The following is a 21,668-nucleotide window of genomic DNA, read 5'->3' as shown; positions in this document are numbered from 1 at the left end:
ATAAGGTAATCATTAAAAAAATAAAAATACCTAATTAAATAAAAAAATTAAAGACTAAATTACACCTTAAAATAAAATTCAAGTACCTAAATATATGTTTACCCAAATAAGTTGTGCATGCGAATAAATAAAGCATGTGTTCATGCAAGTCTTACGGATGTGCTTGAATTTTTCATTTTTCTATTTTTAGAATTTTGAAATCAAATACGTTGAAGTCGTCAATTTGAAAATAACAGGTTTACCAATTACCTTTATAAATTGAATTCTGAACATTGATATTAAATGAGATAAAATAATAAATAGAAAATAAAAACAATTACAAGTGAGAAAGAAAAAAAATGAATATTTGAAGTCCATATTTGTAGTTTGGCAAAAAAAATATGTATTATCGTCACCATTATGCAATGTGGTTGAAACAAAATGAAGGGATTATATTTTATTTCTTATTTTATACGTACATGCCACAAATATACGTACAATCATCATAATCATTAATTTAGCCCTTAATGGTTATATCAATTATACGAAAAACATAGTTTACACGTGTTTAAATTAAAGGAAATAGCATGTTAAAGATGGACTAATTGGTATTTGTGTACTTGTTTTATGGTCAAGGTCAACAATTTCTTATTATTTCTTATTTTATGGTTTAATTATGATTAAAACATATTTATAATTTGAAATTTCTTTGTTTCGCCTAAGATTCAGTCTATTATTATTATTTTTCAAACCATTTGCAATATAATAATGATCACAATTGAAATGGATAGATCTACGAATTAATTATTAAAGTCTAAGTTTATATTAAATAGTAATTGATAAAAAAAATAATAGAACTGAACTTAAGTCGTTGTGAATAAATTAATAAGGTCATATTATAATTATATATTTGAATGAGAATTTGTTTTGAAAACTTTCATCAAAATAATTGTTTGAATATGATTTTTTTTTGTTGCCATATCGGTTTCAAGATTTTTCTCTTACTAATTCGGATCAACCCGCATCGTACACCTGACTTTGGTAGGTGAGTATTTCATCAGAGATTTTTTGCATACACAGTGACTCGAACTTGAGACATTGCTTAAGCAGAATCAAAATGCTCACCACTTAAACCAACTATGTTGGTCGAATATGGAATTTTTGATATTAATGTTAAATGAGGTAACATAATACATAGAAAATAAAAGTAATGACTTGAGAGAGAAAGGGAAAATATATATTAAATATGAAAGCCGACATATGGGAATAATAAACAGAAAAACGTTGAAAATTGGTGTTTTGACGAGCGTCGTTTGAAGAAGGCAGTTTGATTGAAATAAAATAAAGTATATTAAACTTTTATTCTATATGCACATGCATTCAATTATATTGATTCATATGTAAAATATTATATTTTTAAAAAGATAAGTAAAACATTTGATACTCCATTAAGTTTGTTAATATCGAATTTAATATTTTAATAACTCTTATTTCGTTTTTATATGAAAAGGGGTTGAAAATAAATATTTAACCTCACACAGTATGAAATCGAGATTGCTCCCCGATAACTAAACCGGTTATACATCTGGATAATCTAAAAATGTAAACAGAAAGAGAGTGAGTTAAAAGCTCAGTGTGCCCTCTAAATATAAATAATTATTATTATAAATATACGGATAATCAAATATGACATATTAAATAACATGATAAATAAGTAAAACATATATTTATCACTCGAAAATCATACAGAGTTTCTCACAATCTTGCATTTCATTACAGATAAACATAATAAGGAGCATTACCTTCCAAAGGGTTAGTGACCTCCGAAAAATGGATTCATAACAGAAAACATTCATCAGGATGGGGACGTTACCCTCTGGAAAGGAGCCCGAGTTAACCTCCAAAGATCAACAAAAATCAAAAACATGATGGGGATACCTTCCGAAGAGGATCCCAATAGAATCAGGACATGGATGATGCCCTCCGTAGAGGATCCCATGTTGAATCGGGACGAGGATGATGCCCTCCGTAGATGATCCCATGCAAAATCGGGACGAGGATGATGCTCTCCGTAGAGGATCCCATGCAAAATCGGGACGGGGATGATGCCCTCCGTAGAGGATCACATGCAAAATCGGGACGAGGAAGATGCCCTCCATAGAGGATCCCATGCAAAATCGCGACGAGGATGATGCTCTCCGTAGAGGATCCCATACAGAATGATATAAATGCACCAATATATAAATTAATAGTGATGCAACATTAATAAGAAATCAGACATATTACGGATAAATATAATCATGTTACAAACACGCGTTCTAATAGAATCATGTCATACAATATCATTAAACATTAGATGTATCAATAGGTTAAGAGATACACCTATACCTGCTAAGCTTCACTTTTCCCACGAACAGTAGTATTAGGTCATGCGAAACGAAAACCTAATGATAATATATTACTGAAAAGAACTGAAGTAATGTTTACTTAAACGGAGATCAACCAGTAATTAATTTAATAACACTAAGACGTATCTCAAATTAAACGTGCAGAATCAAGCCGAATTTAATAGAGTTGATTCAGACTTACTAGGGAGCAGTGTAGAGACATGTAACCACCTTCAAAAAATAATATCAAAGAGTAAGACCATAAATTTCAAAAAAATTACTTAACATAATTGTACTGTAAAGTACTAAAATATGCAAAAAGTGACTTTTAGATCAAAATTCGACAAAATGCACTACGAAAACGGATCAAGACATCGAAAAATATCAGAATAGAGATCTTCAAAAAAGCCAATGGTTAACGGAAATATCAACGGTCAACTGATCGGGTCAAAGTCAACGTATCAGGTTGGTCAAAGTTAACAGGTCTATTTGATTAAAGTCAACGGGTCGGGTCAATCAAATTTGATTGGATTAGCGATTCAAAATTGATTTAGACAGACCGATTCAAGCAAACTGGTTCAACAGGCTCACAGTTTAGGACGTTTTCATCTTTAATAAAATCTATTGCTGAGCAAAAAAAAAATGATTCAATAGTTTACACGATTGGAACCTTCCCCACAGATGACGCGTAAGACGCCTTCCGATGGCTGGAATTATACCATTTTTTCTAGAATTACATTTTAAAGCACAATGAATCACTTAACGAGGTCGGTTTACGGCAAAGCTTAGCGGAGACATGACTTCTACAAAATCTGAAAGTTATCTTACTTCATCCCTGGTAACGACGACAGCAACGAGAATGAGGTCACCACTGTTCAAACGAAAATGCCAAGACGAACCGAACTGTGCTAACGGTGTCATTAACAGAGACCATATCGACGATGAAACGAGCAAAACCAGAATGTAGAGAGAGAGAGAGACTGTTGGAAATTTTCAAAATGGGGGGGAACTTGAAAGGCAAAACTGAAATTTGTTTTTAAATATTTCAACCTTGGTCCAATCACAGAAAATGTCCCTACACTTTTAGGACACTCATACAATGACAGTGAAATTTTAAATGTTCGACCTGTAACCTCCAATTTTTGGGGTGTGACAACATGTCCTACTTAGTTCTTTGATTCATTTTCAAAATTGACTTATGACATTATTTTTTTAATTGTTTAGAGCAATTACAATCAATAGAAGATTAAAGTTGAAACTTAATTTTTTTTCCTGATAATTATCTATTTTATTAATGTGCACCCTGAAATTTTATTTGTGTTAATCCAATATAAAAAAATTATGTGGTTGATATATATGTGTGTGCTCACTCTAAAAAAAATTCTAGATCAACCACTTAATACAGAGTAGTATATGTTGAGAATTATAACATTATTTTCTTTATTTCAAATGGAAACTTTGCTCATAAGAAGAAAATTTATTTGTAGATTTACATTTGCACATAATGTTCTATATGCAATTTGCTGAAGCTGCATCATATAACTTGAACCTACCTATAATTAAAGAAGAAGCAAAAAATAAAATAATAACAAAATATAACTTTCTTCTAGTCTGAATATTGATCCTTTATACTGGATTTGCAGACTTGAATCATTCTAGTGACCAGGTCCTCTAGGACTGGGTCCAGACGCCAAGCGCTGGAGCCAGCATGACATGGTGAACTTGGCCTTCTCGTATACCGACGAGTATGTCTCCAAGTGATTTGCTTCAGCAAAATCTTCGCCTAAAACTCGTGTTGCCTCGACTCGAACATGGCTCGAAATGGCCACCGAAATGACGAAAATGATCAAAAAGGTGCTTAACTTTCTGCTATTCATCTTCTGAAATCGACTGTGTTTTTCCTGCACCCGATAGCTCAAACTATGAAGGTTGTTTTTGTGTGAAGCATGGAAGAGAAATGAGGTGTGTTTATATAGGCAAGGTTGGACTGTAGTAAAATGGCTTGAATATATTAGTTGGGGTTTTGAACAGATTACGTGTTGACCAAGGAGTTTTGAACCAGTCATGCATGCAGCAGGCATAAACAGGAAAGACTTGGCGAAAATGCGGTTTAAGGAGGATATTATAAAGCGCAAACTATGTATTTAGTCACCCAACTACTCCCATGATATGTTTTTTCACCCATTTATTCCCATGATTACATTTTGGTCATCCAACTATTTTTTTTTCAAATCACTCCTAAACTTATGTTTTTGTTCTGTTTTAGTCAGGGTCATGCCTCCTAAGGGCCAAGTGTATACCCATTATTTTGGATAAATTATTAAATATAGCTCAATGTATTAAGGGATGGAGAAATAATAATAAATTTGCATACCTATTTTGTTGGGGAAAAAAGTATTAAAATTTTTGGACCACTATTTTAAATTATGGACCCACCACTAGTTTTAATCAACCTTTATTAAAGAATTAACGGTGATATTGATGTGTCACCATAGGATAATAGCACATTATTATTGAAAAAAGTACAAAAATGTCACGTTGGTAATTTTGTTTATTTTTAATGACAACTGACTAAAATGAAACATAAACTTAAGTTTAAATATGATTTAAAAATAATTGAATGACTAAAACAGAATCGTGGAAATAGTTGGTTGAATAAATATATAGTTTACCCTAATATAGAAGGTGTAGTGTTTTGAATGTCAGAAGCACGAGTTATTTGAACACTTGAATTCATACTGCATTCATGTAGTTCCGTTTTCCATAAGGTAGAAAGTTGGTTTTTGTCGCGTTTACGATACTGTACATAAATCAGATTAGTCATCGATTAAGGGTATAAAATACAACTCTTTAATATAAAATTAAAAAAATATTGTAATCGGTTGTAATCAAAATATTTTTTATGTTAAAACTGAAAATTTTATCTTCTTCGTGATTTATTATGTAAATTGCATAATTGTTTTAATTGTAATCTAAAAAGTTACCATTAAAAACTCATGTAACATTATCGATTGTAAATGAAATTATTACTAATTGTATAATTTTTTAGAGTAGTATGGTAATATTTTAGGTTAAAACCAATCATAATATAATATTCTCGATTGTAACCGAAATTATTATCAATTATATAACTTTTTTAAAAGTATATAAAATAATTTAAATTCATCGTAAATTAGTTTTAGATTTCTCCACCGCACGCAGAACTATGGTCAATTAAGAGTGAATAAAAACTTAGGTATAAGTTCATGTAAATATCTTTGGAAATTACATTCGGATGTCAACATTTATAACATTTTTAGTATTACATTTATTATTGGGATCATACAAAATTGAAGTAATTAATAATGAAGTCCAATGTGTTGAAATTTTCTATTGATTTGTTATAAGATTATTAATTAGTTTGCTTATTTTGAATGGAATGGCGTGCAAGAAAGACTGAAACCCCAACTATTACAGCGAAGCAACTGTGATGGCGCTTCCAATTTTCGTTCAAAGACCGCTGCTTATATTTTATGCTTTGAATTTTATAGCCGGACCGCTGCTAAAAGTTTTGACACGTTTGCTCCCTTTTTTCCTTTCTTCACAAGCAAAATTGACCTCTAGACCAAAAGAAATCTGCCCGAATATCGCAAGCTTCGGGTTTATGATAAACTTGGGAATGTATCCAGGAATAACGATGATCGTTTGCCGTCCGTAATTCGCGGCAGCTATCGGTTAGATACTCGAAAGGTGTGTCAAACAGATTTAAAAAAGGCAAAGTTGACAGAGACTATTTGTACATTAGCAAGTTACTTGAATACATGGTCCAAAAACATGGGACACTGCCGCTGGTGCACATTAGGATAAGTGCAACATGACAATGATCATTTAATGTAAATACATGAAAGTATGTACATAACCATCCAAAATTTGCTATAGTGGGTTGAGTTTGGACTGGACTGCAGCTATACATATCATAGATTTGGAATCTAGCTCGAGAAAGTAAATTGTTGGAAGGAAAATACCGTCATTTTGGCATCCATATCAGGAACTTTAGAAGCCTTTTGCCTTTTTCCTCAGCTCTTTGAGCTCCATCTCAATCTCGGCGTCTTGATACGGAAATGTCTTGTTTGTGCTAGCAGAACCAGTTCTTCCAGGCGGAAGCTCTCCCTTCTGTTGGTCAAACGAAGAGGCGAAGAGAAAAAGAAAAATAAAAACTTTTGAGTTCGAGTTGTGACCAACTAAGGGGAATTTCTTTTCCTTCTCAAACCACTATCACTCCGTAGTTGTCGAAACAGACCAGGGAAAGAAAAACGATATGCAAAAATAGATTCTGAATGTTCAGTCAATGCCCATTTTTTTTTATAATTGGTCAGTCAGTTCTGAATTCAGTTCTTCACCCAATATCCAGTAATTTAATTTTAAAATCAGCTCTATGCAGGGGAAGTTATGTATATAAGAGAGACTAATACAATCACACAGAATCCCATTTTTCGTAAAACAAGTATGAGACGTATCTGTGAGCTGCCAGAGAGTTCCCTTTTCATTTTTGCAAGATCATCATCAACCGATGTGCTCTCAAGTAATGCAAACTGCAAATTCAAGAAATGGGATCGAAAAATACATCATATTATCAAAGTGAAAGGCTCCTACATATGTGCAGCAGTACATTGCAGCTTTGCATTCTTATTACAAAATTTCAGGTTGCAGACAATCCAGAATATGAAAGCCAAAATTTCTGACTAATAAAATACTAAAATTCTAATGATTTATCTTCAATGTACGATAATTACCTATCCCGAATAATATGACCTTTTTCATACCACAACCAAAAAAAAGGCTATCGTATCCAATTGGCTGTCCATCTATTTTCAGTTCAGGGACCTAACTGGAAAACCTGTTCTGTATTTCCTATCCCAGGAGAAATTCAACAGAAACATATAAATCGTATGTCCCTATTTCAAAAAGATTCAAGAATATACGTACAGCTAAATTGACGTTTCCTATTTACACCATCAACAAGCCATCATGCCAGCCACCATCAATCACAAATATTATAGCATATCAACAAGAGAAAGTCAGATTTAACGAATGCAAATAAAGATAGAGCAGTCACTACCTTTCCTTCAAGATCATCGGTGGTTAACTGCAACAAGAGCTTCTGCTTCAGACTCCATAGCCATAACTGTCCCAAGAAAGAAAAAAAATAGAAGACATGGTTGGTATGTAGTGATCAAGATTCAAGAAATGCATTTGGCAAGGAGGGATTACAAATCATCAGGTGCATGATAAGGATGATATCAGAGTCAGACAATGTATTTTGAATCTTCAGTTCTTTTTAAATTACATATGATTCATGCATATCCAAACATGAAAATGGGAATATCATCCTCCAAAGACCTACTATATACATGAAAATGGGAATATCATCCTCCAAAGACCTTCTATACACGTGAAAATAATTTAAAAAATTAATGCAATTCTCACTTACAACAAAAAGCTTGCAACCTAAGACAAACTCACCTTTCTCTTCCATCTTCTCAAAAGCTGCTAAAGCACTGTCAGGGTTGACATCTCCCACCATCTCATTGACTTTAGTTGCAGTTCTGAAGAAACATCAAAGTGAGCATGACCAGAAAGTTCAATTTAAAAAACACACCGAAATAGGTAGCAATGAGAATATTGGATATCACCTGGCAGACTGAGCACGAGCATTCAAAGTATCTTTCTTCGACTTTGCTTCTAGTATCTTGCTCTCCAAAAGCTATACAACAGGGAATTCAGGGAAAGCGACCACAACAACCCGTCAATGTACAACTAATAAAAAGGTAAAAATAATTGTATAGAAAATTCTCTTATCATATGTATTATTTATGTATTACGTGTTTCATCAAATTTATTTTCATCAAAATCATTTCATAATTATAAGGAAAAACTGTCTCAGTCTAACAAAATGACCTACAAAGTATGCTAAAAGGCATGCAAAGCAAGATAGAGAGGATAATTCTCAAGCTAGTTGACATCCTGCAAGTTCCCAACACATTGCTGAGATAAAGCACCACTGTTAATTCGGCCACTTAATAAGGTAACTAAAACTGCTCCAATTCTATTCAGGATGACTTATTGCCTCTAACTAACGGATCATATATAGCAAGAAGTTCCGTTCCATCTCCTAACCAGGTTCTTAATTCAACAATAATTCAGAACACCAAGATCAACAAAGCACTAGTACAACATTCTTTCCTCTTCCGTAGCCTTTTTATTCGAAACAGATCTTAACCTTTAGATGCTTGTGTCTCATACATATCCAAAACATGATAATCATATATTTCAATTCATGTCAAACATGAAACAAAGTGTACCTAAGTCATATGACACTGTAAAAATCCCAACCAAATTATCTAAGTAGATAATATTTCAATCATATTAATAGTCAAAAAGTTAAACAGAAACAAGTTTCAAAAAATAAAGTTAAACAGAAACCTACTCGTGTGTTAGAAAAAAGATTATCAACGCCACTTTTTTGTTGATCAAGCTGGGTTTTCAATGAATTAGCATTATCCTGCAACAAAATGGAGAAATGGCAATTAATCAATTATTCGGTCGGAAAGATAATATCCACTTTATGAACTATGAATTGTAATAGGTTCTAAAACCAGAGAAAAAAAGGGCACTTTGAATCCAAAGTAAATTACATTAACCAGTTACACAGGCTTAGTCTCTTTAGCCAATAAATCAGACCATGATGCCAACTGGTCTTTCTGTAATTTTTTTTGCTAGAAGAAGCATAGTTTGAGAAACACGAGGAAATAGATAGGACTTGGGAGACATAGAGGACCCAAATTCCACTCCAAAACCTCGAATTTCAAGCTTTTAATGATCTCAATGCAAACCTAACAGAAATTGAAATAACATAAAAATATTTATATCTACTTGGATCTTAAAATTCAAGAGACCAATTTTAATCCTAAAATACCTTACAAATCAACAGGTAGAATTTGAACCATAAGATATGCCAAAGTAATTGAAAATATCCCAAATGCCTTTATTTCTTCAATTAGCTTTTTCACCCATCAACTCGTCTTCTATTTTCTTTCTTCCTTCACTATCTCCATATAAATTCAGCATCCTTTTGTAGTCTTCCTCTACTTTTCCATGAGCAATAGTACTAGAACCAGGGTTTAAATAGCGTTAGCGGTCGCGTTTATCGCGGTTGCGGACATAATGGATGCCATCACGTTCATTGCGGATGTCGCGGTCGTGAATTTTTTTAAATTTTGCACAACTTATCTTAAAACATAATAAAATAATTATAATTATAATGAATCATTTTAATGATTTTTAAAATGTTTTCTAAGCGAAATTGACATATATATAATATAGTTTAACAAAGAAAACAAAACAAAAACGTAAACAATGTGATTTTTTAGGCTTTTCTAAGTAGGATATTTATTTAATTTAAAATATCAGAATATAAGGCCTAAATAAAATAGTTCAGAATATTAAAATTATAGAATTAAAATGACTAAAATATAATAAAGTAAAGCATAGAGATCAAAATAAAATAATAACAGTGAGTAGATTATAAATAAAAACAATGACCAAAATAAAAGAAAATAAAAATATCACAACTAATTTCGAAATAAAAAATATAAATGAGTCATTAAAATAAAACTAATGAAACTAGAGCATCATATTCAAAATAATTAAAAAATGAGGAAGGGGTGACTATTTCATAAAAAGGTGCATAAATGTTAGGGACCTAAGAAGGATTAATCCTAAAACTTCTTAATAAACACTGAGCAAAACAATAAGGTAAATTATCATTATTAGACCCTATGATCCAGAATAAAATTCATAATAGTCCAAACTCAATGACAAAAATACAAATATGCGGCTAAAGATGGGGGACTTAAATGAAATTAATCCAAAAAATAAATTAATATAACCTAAAACAATACCCCGTGTACTTCATCTCTTCTATTTCTCTCCCTCTCATCTCACGAACGACGCTCACCATGGAGGCTCCAAGCCTCTCGATCGTCGACCACCGTTATTAACGGTAGATAACGGTAATAGCGCCCCGTTATCGGCGCTATTCACCGTTACCCGTTAGATTGCGGATGTGATCGACTGATTTTGGCGTGAATCCGCTGCCCACCGTTATTTTATCGGATTTCGGTTTCGGACGACGGCGCTACCGCAAAATAGTGGACGCTATTACGTTTTCGTCCCGCTATTTTAAACCCTGCTAGAACCATAACATCCCAAGCCCAGTAAATCTGATCAGATTATTCTTTGTTGCCAACCCAAACCAAACTTTCTCATTACATAAATTTAGTAAAATCTAAAAATATAGTCACTCCAATCAATGGATAAACTATGCTAAATTTGTTAATTTAACTTTTTGGTTTCCTCAATCCTTTAAAAAGCCACAGATAGTTCAGGGAAAGACTTGACTAGGGAAATTTTTATAACTTGCATATCAAATTTTAAGTGTCCTGTCATCCTGTGAAATCAAATAATTGGAAGAAAGCTTGACTAATGTTCTTTTTACAAATTTCGAGGAGTAAGAAATTGTAGATATGGAATGATTTTATACGAGTCCTCGGAGAAACTCTATTTCTAGCAAGAAGTCATCTTACAGCAAAAGATTTACGCCGCTTGAGGGCTTCACATGCAAGATCCTCTTCTCCTTTCTGCAGAGCCAACTGCTTTGCGGTACCTACATGAAATCAAAACTTAACTGGGACATTTAAATACCAGCATATTTCACAGACTAAAGAAAAAAACCCCTTAAAACAATTACCACTCTTCAGAAGCCTGTTGTGCAGCATTGTACTTGTTTTCCAACCGCTTTTGAGACGCTAATACCTTCAAAAAGAGAGAAGAAGAAAGATCACATTTATAGTAACGTGGGAAGAAAATTACACTGAAACTGCAGAATAACACATCAAATAGGATTCTAAGACCATATAGGCATCCACAGTTGAGTACATATGCTTTGCAATTATGAATAAAAGTGAATAAAAGAAAACAAAAAACAGCGAAAAGGAAGATGATAAAAAGGAAATTATGAGAACAAAAAGAAAGGAACCAAAAGAAAACTTTAAAATGAAATACAAGATGTAAAAAATTATGAGGCTTACTTGTGCAGTGGCCTGTCTCATCTTCACTGAGTCATCATTCATTTCAAGCACAGCTTGATCCAAAATTTTCTCAGGGTCTTCAACGGAACTTAAGATTGAATTTGAATATGACTGCCATTATTAGAGAAATAAGTGAATTATTGATATAACACACCAAAAGTTGGAATCAGAAGCCATGATACCATTACATGAATTATATATGAACAGTTCCCAAACTCTGAACTTAACAACTCTAGCAAACCGATCAAAAAGGTTCATGCGCGTACCAAGAGCACCTCCACCTTGTTTGACAATGAGATCTTCCCGGAAGGGCCCTTATGCTTGTAACTTTTAGTTCAGCCGCTATTTTACAAAATAAAAATATATATTAAAGGATAGATTGAACCTATTATAAATGTTTGTATTTAGCCCTGTTTAGATGATGTTAGATGGTCCTTTGAATTTAGTATTGCCATGTATTAGAATGAGAAAATGTTGTTTTTCACAGGAGTTCCTAACTTACCTTACACTCCCTTTCTTCAGCCAAAATGTGAATAAAACAGTCAAATCAATAGAAAAATGGGAGGAAGAAAATAGGCTGAAAAGATGGTGGCTCGCATGACTACCAATTCAAAATCTCATTACCCAAGCCAAGCACACTTATTGCTGGAGAACTGACAAATTCATCAATAGTATTTTATTTCATAGAATTGATTTATCTTTTTTGAAACGTAAATCATTCAACTGCTGTTATTCAGTAAACCGTTTGTGCTTTAATATATTAATGTCTTCAAGAACGCATTTGATTCACCAAATAACTAAGCTTTACCTTCGCTCACGGAATATATAAATGTGATCTTCGATACAACCAGTTCAGCTTTAAAAATCCTTTTTTGTATTCCATTTGAGCTAAGTTAGCAGGCTAGTCAATATACTTATCAAATACACATTCATTGGCAACTCTCTTTTCTCAAATCAGACAAAGACACAATTGCTCTAGATTTACGGTAACAATCAAAGCTCATTTCTTTAGGGGGAGAGCATAAGTTCAATATATCTCATCACAATAAACAAAATTTAGTTCCAAATTCCAATATTAATCTTACTCCAAAGGCAAGTAAAAGAGGAAAAAAGAAAAACACTTCATTAACCATATTAAAAATAAAAAAGAGAAAATACCCATTAAAATTGAAAGAAAGAAAGAGGCAAAAGGAAGAGTACCTCCGCCGTTGAAGAAGGAGGAAGTGAGTGGTTTCTTAACTAAAGAGAGGCTGCTGCTACTACTCCCAGAGCTTGAAGAAGAAGCAGTGGGTTTGAAAGGATTGATAAATCCTGTAATTATGTGAGACTTTACAGACATCTTAGGATTAACGGGAAGAAAAATTGAAATCTTTATTGCCGGCTGTCTTATTCGGTTTTATCCGGGTACGAAATTTTACTTAACCGAAAAAATAAATGATTTTGATTTAGAATATTTTAGGAGTAACCATTAACTTTTTTGGTTTAGGTAGTTTAAATACCTAAAAATAATATTTTAAAATATTTTTTAAGAAAACATAATTTAAAAAATAAATTGATTTGCATTTAACCAAAAATTCATTCTTTTTAATAATAAAAATTGTCTTTATTTTTAGAAATTTAAATATTCAAAGATGTACTTAATTTATAATCCTATTATTTCGAATTTATAATTTTAAGAAAATCTATTAATTTATATATATAAATAAAATATTTATTTATTTAGAAATATTAGAAAAGAGTTTTTAGGTGCTTTAAGACAGTTCTTTTTTTAATATTAAAAAATAAATAAATATTAAAACATTTATCTAAAAAATAAAAAATAGATATAATTTATAAAAGTAATATATTTATTTATTTAAAAATATCAGAAAATGGACATCCAGTTGCTTTAAGACTGTCATTTCTTAATATTTGAAAAATAAATATATATTTAAATATAATTCTTTAAAATTAATTTGTAAACTTAAAAATAAAAAATAAAAAATAAATATTATTTATTATATAGATTTTTATAATAATAATAATAATAATGATAATAATAATAAATGTATTAAAAATAAACATATAAAATTGAAATACAACTAAATAATGACCAAAATAAATAAAATTAAAACTATATAGTTTAAAATATAAAGCAATAAAACTTGTAATTGAAAATATTAAAATTAATGACTAAATTAGAATATATTAAAATTAAATATCCTAAATCATAATTAATTATTTAATATTTCAGTGACTAAACATGTTATTTTTCTTATTATTAATTTAGGGACTAAAATAAACATAATTAAAAAATATAATTTAAATGTAAAATATTAAAATTCACACACCTAATTCGAATTTAGCCTTAATTAATTATTTCGGGATTAAAATAAATGTTATCAAAATTTTAGGGACTAAATGTGATATTTATCCTAAATATGTATAAAATACAGGTAATGACGAAATTATAAATAAATAAGTAACCGGTTTTCGCCCGGGCACGAAATTTTACTTAGCGGAAAAAATAAATGATTTTGATTTAGAATATTTTAGGAGTAGTCATTGACCTTTTTGGTTTAGGTAGGTCAACTACCTAAAATAATCTTTTAAAATAGTTTTTAAGAAAACATAATACAGGTAAGAAACGAAATTTAAATAAATAGTAACCGGTTTTCGCTCGGGACGAAATTTTACTTAGCGGAAAAAATAAATGATTTTGATTTAGAATATTTTAGGAGTAGTCATTGACCTTTTTGGTTTAGGTAGGTCAACTACCTAAAATAATTTTTAAAATAGTTTTTAAGAAAACATAATTTAAAAAATAAATTGATATGCGTTTAACCAAAAATTCATTCTTTTTAATAATAAAAAGGGATTCGTGGTCGATTACGTTTGGGGAAGGATTAACACCCCCACAACGCCCAAGATTGGTACTTTATTAATTATAAATTGTCTTTATTATTAGAAATTTAAATATTCAAAGATGTATTTAATTTATAATCCTATTATGAATTTATAATTTTAAGAAAATCTATTAATTTATATATATAAATAAGATATTTATTTATTTAGAAATATCAGAAAAGGGCTTCTAGGTGCTTTAAGACAACTCTTTTCTTAATATTAAAAAAAGTAAATAAATATTAAAACATTTATCTATAAATAAAAAATAGATATAATTTAAAAAAGTAATATATTTATTTATTTAAAAATATCATAAAATGGACATTAAGTTGCTTTAAGACTGTCATTTCTTAATATTTAAAAAATAAATATATATTTAAATATAATTCTTTAAAGTAATTTGTAAACTTAAAAATAAAAAAAAAAAATAAATATTATTTATTATATAGATATTTATAATAATAATAATATATATAATAAATGTATTAAAAATAAACATATAAAATTGAAATACAACTAAATAATGACCAAAATAAATAAAATTAAAACTATATAGTTTAAAATATAAAGCAATAAAACTTGTAATTGAAAATATTAAAATTAATGACTAAATTAGAATATATTAAAATTAAATATCCTAAATCATAATTAATTATTTAATATTTCAGTGACTAAACATGTTATTTTTCTTATTATTAATTTAGGGACTAAAATAAACATAATTAAAAAATATAATTTAAATGTAAAATATTAAAATTCACAGACCTAATTCGAATTTAGCCTTACTTAAATATTTTGGGATTAAAATAAATGTTATCAAAATTTTAGGGACTAAATGTGATATTTATCCTAAATATGTATAAAATACAGGTAATGACTAAATTATAAATAATTAAAATATAACGACCAAATTAGAATAATTAGAAGCTGATATCAGTGACTAATTTGTAAAGAATACAAAATAGGAGTGACTACGGACGAGGTTTTCATATAAGGGAAATTACACAGATACCCTCCCCAAAACGGCATCGTTTGGGGAGGGGTTTAAATACCCTTTCAATCGACCATTCAGGCCATTTGCTTTTATTCTTTCTTAGAGAGAGAATGTTTTTTTCTCTCATCTCTCTCCTAAAACCCTTCGCCCGGAGAGATCCCGGGCATCGATCGGCTGTCGTGCTCCGACGTCGATGGTCACCGCCGGCCACCGTCATCGGTGGCCAGAAAATTCAAAATACCCTAAAATATAGATCTCAAATCCCCAAAGGCAAATCCAAACTCCATTTCTCTTAAATCCCTCTAGAATTTCCTAGATCTAGGTTTTATACCTTCGGGTTTTCAAGGGTTCGAAGACGGTTTGGAGGGCTGTGATGGTCGTAAGTTCTTCTCTCTTCATTTTCTTTATTTTGTTGCTGTGGATTTTGTTTGCTGTTGGTGTGGTTTTTGCAGTTTGTCGTTGGTCTGTCCTCTTTGCTTGCTCTCGGGTTCTTGCTCGCCTCTTTTTTTTGCAAGTTTGGTGGCCATATTTATAGGCCACCATGTACGCCCTTCGGACCGGATAATGGAGCGGTCTTCAGTGAGTCACCAAGCTATGGCGGTGACTCACCATAGAGCTTCAACGTGGGTGGCTATCTGGGTCTTCTGGAGGCTTCGAAGAGGGTGGTAGAAGCTGGCTGAGGCACCTGGCAGTGGCATCGTCGGCAGTGGCGGTTGGAGCACTTGGCAGCAAAGGTTGAAGCGTCTGGAAGCTTGGAGCGACGGCGGCGCTAGGGTTAGAAACCCTAGCAGACATGATACAAATCCTAGAGGGTTTGGGTTATCTGTTGGTTGGTTCTAGACTGGATCGGGGTCTGGGCCTCTGATGGTAATTGGGCTCCGGGATTTGTAATTGTAAATGGGCATGTTTGTAATAAATAAATAATAATAAAAATAAATAATAATATAATAGTAATAATAATAATAAAATGAAAAAACTAGTGTCTTCACTTTATTGCTGTGAGAAAATAAGGAAAGAAAGTTGTGATTCATAGAAATGGAAGAGATGATGAATGATAGCACTCTCTCACGAACAGGCGTTTTCCCCCCTTTTTATCTCCGTTTATTTGTGTGAATTGTATAGGATTTTGATTTGGGTAAACAGTACTACTGGTAGTCCCCTTTTTAAGTCTATTTGCTTTTGGTCACCATTTTTGAAGAAGTTACATTACAAGCACTTATGTTATTGATTTATTATATTACGGTCATTGAATCGTTAAGGGATGTCTGTTTGATGATATGATACATTAGTTAAAAGGACTAATTTCAAATTTAAATCTTAATATTTATATAAAATGTAAAATTAATCATTAATTTTTTATGATATAAAAATATTTTTATTTTGTTAATGACTATAACACTGGTAGAAGGCTCCATTGGTCAAATATTGGAGGTGGGGAAAAATTCAAAATATAAGGATGTTTGAAGATTATTTTAGGATCTAGTTCATTTGCTACCGTAGATAGGAAATTTGTCATAAGGGGGTGACGAGTTTCATAAAATATAATAAATAATCTAAACCCATCACGAAGACATGACGAGTTCCATACAATTTTCTAAAAGTTCATATGATTAGTTTGATTTTTTTAATATAGTTCACAAAACTCGTCACTCCCCCATGTCAAGTTTCCCGTGTATTATAGTAAATGACCTAGATCTCAAAATAATTCTCAAACACCCTCATTTTTAAAATTTTTCTTGCCTACAATATTCCCAATATTTAAACCTAGTACGAGCAGCTCCATAATAGTGCCAAGTTCGGGGATTTTTTGGAAATACTGAGCAGGGATTTAAATAGCGATTGATTATTAACGACCGTTATATAACAATAAAGGTATCATTCGAAATTGTTATTGCACAACTATACTCACAATGACAGCAATAACACCCGTTATTGCTGCAATTGCGATAAACACGTTACAACTGAAGATACAACCACAACCACGATTTACCGAATAAGACAACCAATTGTGTTGCTATATGTTGTTGTCTTTGTTCCATACCAAGTGGATATCGTCGAGTATTATAACAAATGGGGAGTTCTAGTGGTGATCTCATTTCATTCGCCAACACTTCGGCATTGTTTAGATGAACCAAACATAACCGTCGAGCATTATAACGAATGGATATCGTTGACGGACATAAACGAGCTTCACACGAAGGCCGAACAATGGAACGGCATGCCTTTTGGCAGCAAGGGAAACCATGTTCAACCCAGCAGGCCCTACGATCCCACCTTTTGCCATCACTGCATGAGCTCCAACAATAATTTACAGTAGGACTTTCGTATCTAGCCAGCTTATAGGCTTGAACGTACCATATAAAAGTTGATAGTTACCATGTGAAAGTCGTGAAATCCGCAATCGATGCAGTGATACATGTACATTATGAGCACACATTTACACTAACTTCAAAAATAGCACCATTAACCTTATAAGCATTAAAATGACATAACTTTATACTTGCAAACACATATAGAACATTCACACATTATCTACTCTTATCTTTCTTGCCTAATTGCATTTAACAATTATAAATAAATGAATTTGTCAAGTGACCTCAATAACAAAAGATAATGTAATTCTCCTTAAAAGTTTTGGGTTTGAGCAACTACATTTACAGGGTGTATGTATTATCAATTGATTAATTTTTTTAAATGAGTAATACTTTATAATCACCCTAAACTATTAAAAAATCAATTATAAATAAACCGACATCGATATTATGCATTTCAACTCAACAATTTATCATTAAGGTAAAACCAATCAAACGTCAATGACATTTATTTATATACTTTTGCTCATAAACAATGCACAAACTAATTAATCAAAGCACATAGAGTTTGAGCATTAAACATTTGTATTGATTAGTTCCGGAGTTACTTGCAATGCCCTAAATGCAATCTCGACCAATCTATAAGTATTAAATATTTGCAAAGACATTAAAAAAATGGAATAAGCTTACATACCTTAATAAGACAATTAACTAAAGTTCTTTAGGGACAATTTATCTAAACAACTTATACAGTTAATCAATAAGAAATTTTGGTATTAAAAGTCCTATTAAATTTCACCAAGGATACTGAAATGTTTAGTAGGATTTTATAAGATAATGTTTCACGATAGTAGGATCGATTTTATAAGAATAAGCTTCCATTGTCGCAGGATTCACGGATCCGTCAGTGTTAAGATTGAAAGTTACTTTGTTGGAATTGTTTCCTTGAGGGCCTCAAACCGTGACCCGAAATCCTTGTTTGACTTGGCTTGATCCTTTTTTTCAGCCGATCCCGGAGCTTGTCGGCAACAGTGGCGTTCAATCACCATCCCGGGGCCGTAAGGGTCAGAATTCTTCCCCATCTGATCGTCTGAAACTTCTTTATGGATCGCATGATTAGAGTTTCCATCTCCCACAACATTGGACCGCTGGTTGTTAGAATTTGAAGTATGGTTCAGAAAACAAGGATTCTGGCCATTGTCCCAGGGTTTACACGCTTCCTTTAGATGATCAAAGCGGCCGCAGGCAAAGCAGATAAGAGGAAGGTTCTCATATTCCACTATTTGGACCTTATTTTCTATCACCACTTTGGGCACACAAGGGGTTTCGTAAGGTCGACATAGACTGCAATCAGGGACGAAGCCACGTTATGGATGGGACACCTACATTGACGGACTAATTACATTTTAGGCCATTGGATGTTTTTAAACTAATACAATTAAGTCTTTCACCCCAAAAAAAAATCTTAGTATAATTATTTTTTAAATACCGTCAGTTTTAAAATTAATAAAATCAAGTCTTGACCCAAAATTTATCTGATTTAATTATTTTTATAAGACATTTAAATTTTAAAATTAGTAGAATTAACCCCCCCCCAAACTCTTAATTTTTACGATTTAATAGTGCAGGTTTGGACACTCCATAGTATAACTGGAGACAGTTATTCGGTATTCTTATTCGGTGATTATGGAAGAATCGAAATGGCTTTGTGTTTCAAGGCCAAATTTGGTCGTATACGGCCACCATTCTGTCGGTAAAAGCTTGGGCTCAAACTGCCAAGATCTATCAAACCACTTATGCTACTCGGTCGACCACTAGAGCTGGCAACACTCGGTGGAAAAGCACCCGAGCTTGGATCCCTCAAGCTTAATACTGGCGGCGCCATGAATCCCTCGACGATGAAAGCTGCATGTGGTGGAGTTATTTGAAACAACAACGGTGACTGGATTGTCGATTTTAGCAGAAGAATATAACGTTATTCAGCCCTTCAGGCTGAGCTCTGGTGGACTCGATCTAGCCTGGTCCCTCGGCACAAACCAGATTCAAGTTGAGCTCGACAGCAAAGAAGTGGTCAGTAGCGTCACAGTTCATCCCTCAATGAATCCTCACTTATAAGGAGGATCCGAGGTTTTCTAAGTCAGGGATTCAAATCGTGCCTTGGCAGCGTTTTGGCGCGTTGCGTTTATCACGGTCGCGGACGTAACGAATGCTATCACGATCATTGCAGGTATCGTGGATGTGAATTTTTTTAATTCACACAACTTATTACAAAATATAATAAATTATAATTATAAAATATCAATTTTAATGATATTTAGAGTGTTTTCTAACACTTATTAACTTCTAAAAACTTTTATTAATACATTAGAATAATTTTTTAGCATCATTAATTATTCTTATATTTATTTATAAATTTCTTAAAAATATTATACAAGAAACATAAAATTAAAATTTATAAATATAAAACAATTCATTACTTCTATTATCACTAATATAATACAAAATATAATAAACGTTTACTAATAGTGAAGAAAAGTAAGTTTATTACATAAATTAATAAATAATAAAAATAATTTAAGTGTATAAAATTTAAATTCAACATTCAATCTCTTAAAATAAATCATAATCATTTAAAAAAGTTAAGCCATAAAATTATCCATTATTATTCATTTACCAAAAACAACATATTAAAATTGAAAACTCACAAAACTAAAATAAACCTAACAAAAAAACCCGTAACATGTAACCCAAATCTTATTAATTTATTGGGATTTCTTTTGGTCCAAACCCAAAAAATTAAAAGTAAAAAAATATTTAAATCTAAAACATAAATAAAATAAAAATTATTAAATCTCCAAGCCTCTTCTTCTTCTATCTCTTCGTGAGATAAGGGAGGCAGAGATACACATCAAAATCAGAAAAACTGGATTCCCATATTTATTTTTCGTTTGTGATTTTCATAAAAAAATTTCATTTTTTTCTTGTAGATGTGTTGTTGAAAGCTTCCACTGTTCTTTCTTTGTTGAAGAATCATCAATTGGAACATCCTGTTCGCATGTTTTCCCCTCTTTTTATCCAAAAACAGGTATGGGTCTGGTCATTTTCCTTCTTTTTTCTTTCTTCCAAGCTCTACTCTTCCCTCTAAAACCCAGAAAATCTGTGGGTTTCAGTAGTTGATTTGAGTATAACGAGAATAAAGGTCTGTTATCACCGTGATCGACCGTTACCCGTTAAGTTGTGGCCGCAATCGGCCGTTATCGGTGTGATTCTGCTTCACACCGTTATTTTGGACAATAGCGGTATCGGATGACGGCGCTACCGCGAAATAGCAACTGCTATCACGTTTGCGCTCCGCTATTTAATACCCTGTTCTAAATCGCTATTTAATAGTCTCATTGGGGTTTATCCATCGAGAAGCAAAAAGGTGGCTGATAGCCTCACTAAACTCGGTCGCACTCAAAACATGAGTGGTTCTTGTTGAAAAAATAGACTGCTGCAAAATGAGGCGTTAGTATTGACTGAAAAATATTAAATAAAATAATCAATCAGAATGATAATCGTGTCGTGGTAATCCACTGCCTTAGAAGCGAATTCGCCTCGATGTGTGTAATCGTTATAATAGACGAATGCCCCCCGAGTTTAACACGGCTCTCCAAATTTCATATACCCAAAAGACGGAACAGACTTGGTGGTACTATTTTCTCTCAACTCAAGGCAACACTCTATGAGAGTGTTTCTAAAGTAAACAATTACTTTTTGGATATATCAAAAGAGAAAAATTGCCCACTATTTATAGGCTAAATAGTGAGGGTAAAGACATCATTTTAAACACACAATTTAATTCTATTAAAAATAGGATTAAATATCAGTATGAAATGATTATATTTTGAGCATTAACCAACAATCCCCACTAATGTGAAATATTTTTTTTCGTAAAAATGAGGGCATTGAAATTAAAACACGAGAAGAGCAATAGTGAGAT

General features: G+C 32.0%; 1 long non-coding RNA gene and 1 pseudogene across 1 annotated transcript; both read right to left on the bottom strand.

Annotated features, from left to right (window-relative positions):
• Positions 1–6,125: 6,125 nt before the first annotated feature.
• Positions 6,126–11,622, bottom strand: LOC120185458 (annotated as a pseudogene).
• Positions 11,623–11,715: 93 nt separating this feature from the next.
• Positions 11,716–16,410, bottom strand: LOC120185460. The gene is made up of 3 exons (XR_005522120.1): positions 16,364–16,410; positions 12,695–12,863; positions 11,716–11,836 (listed from the first exon to the last, which is right to left on the bottom strand). It is a non-coding gene; the product is annotated as an uncharacterized LOC120185460 (long non-coding RNA).
• Between the last annotated feature and the right edge of the window lie 5,258 nt (positions 16,411–21,668).

Source organism: Hibiscus syriacus, unplaced genomic scaffold (genome assembly GCF_006381635.1).
Source record: "Hibiscus syriacus cultivar Baekdansim isolate YM2019G1 unplaced genomic scaffold, ASM638163v2 tig00113123_pilon, whole genome shotgun sequence".
NCBI lineage: Eukaryota > Viridiplantae > Streptophyta > Magnoliopsida > Malvales > Malvaceae > Hibiscus > Hibiscus syriacus.
This window is presented reverse-complemented; position numbering and strand designations above follow the sequence as displayed.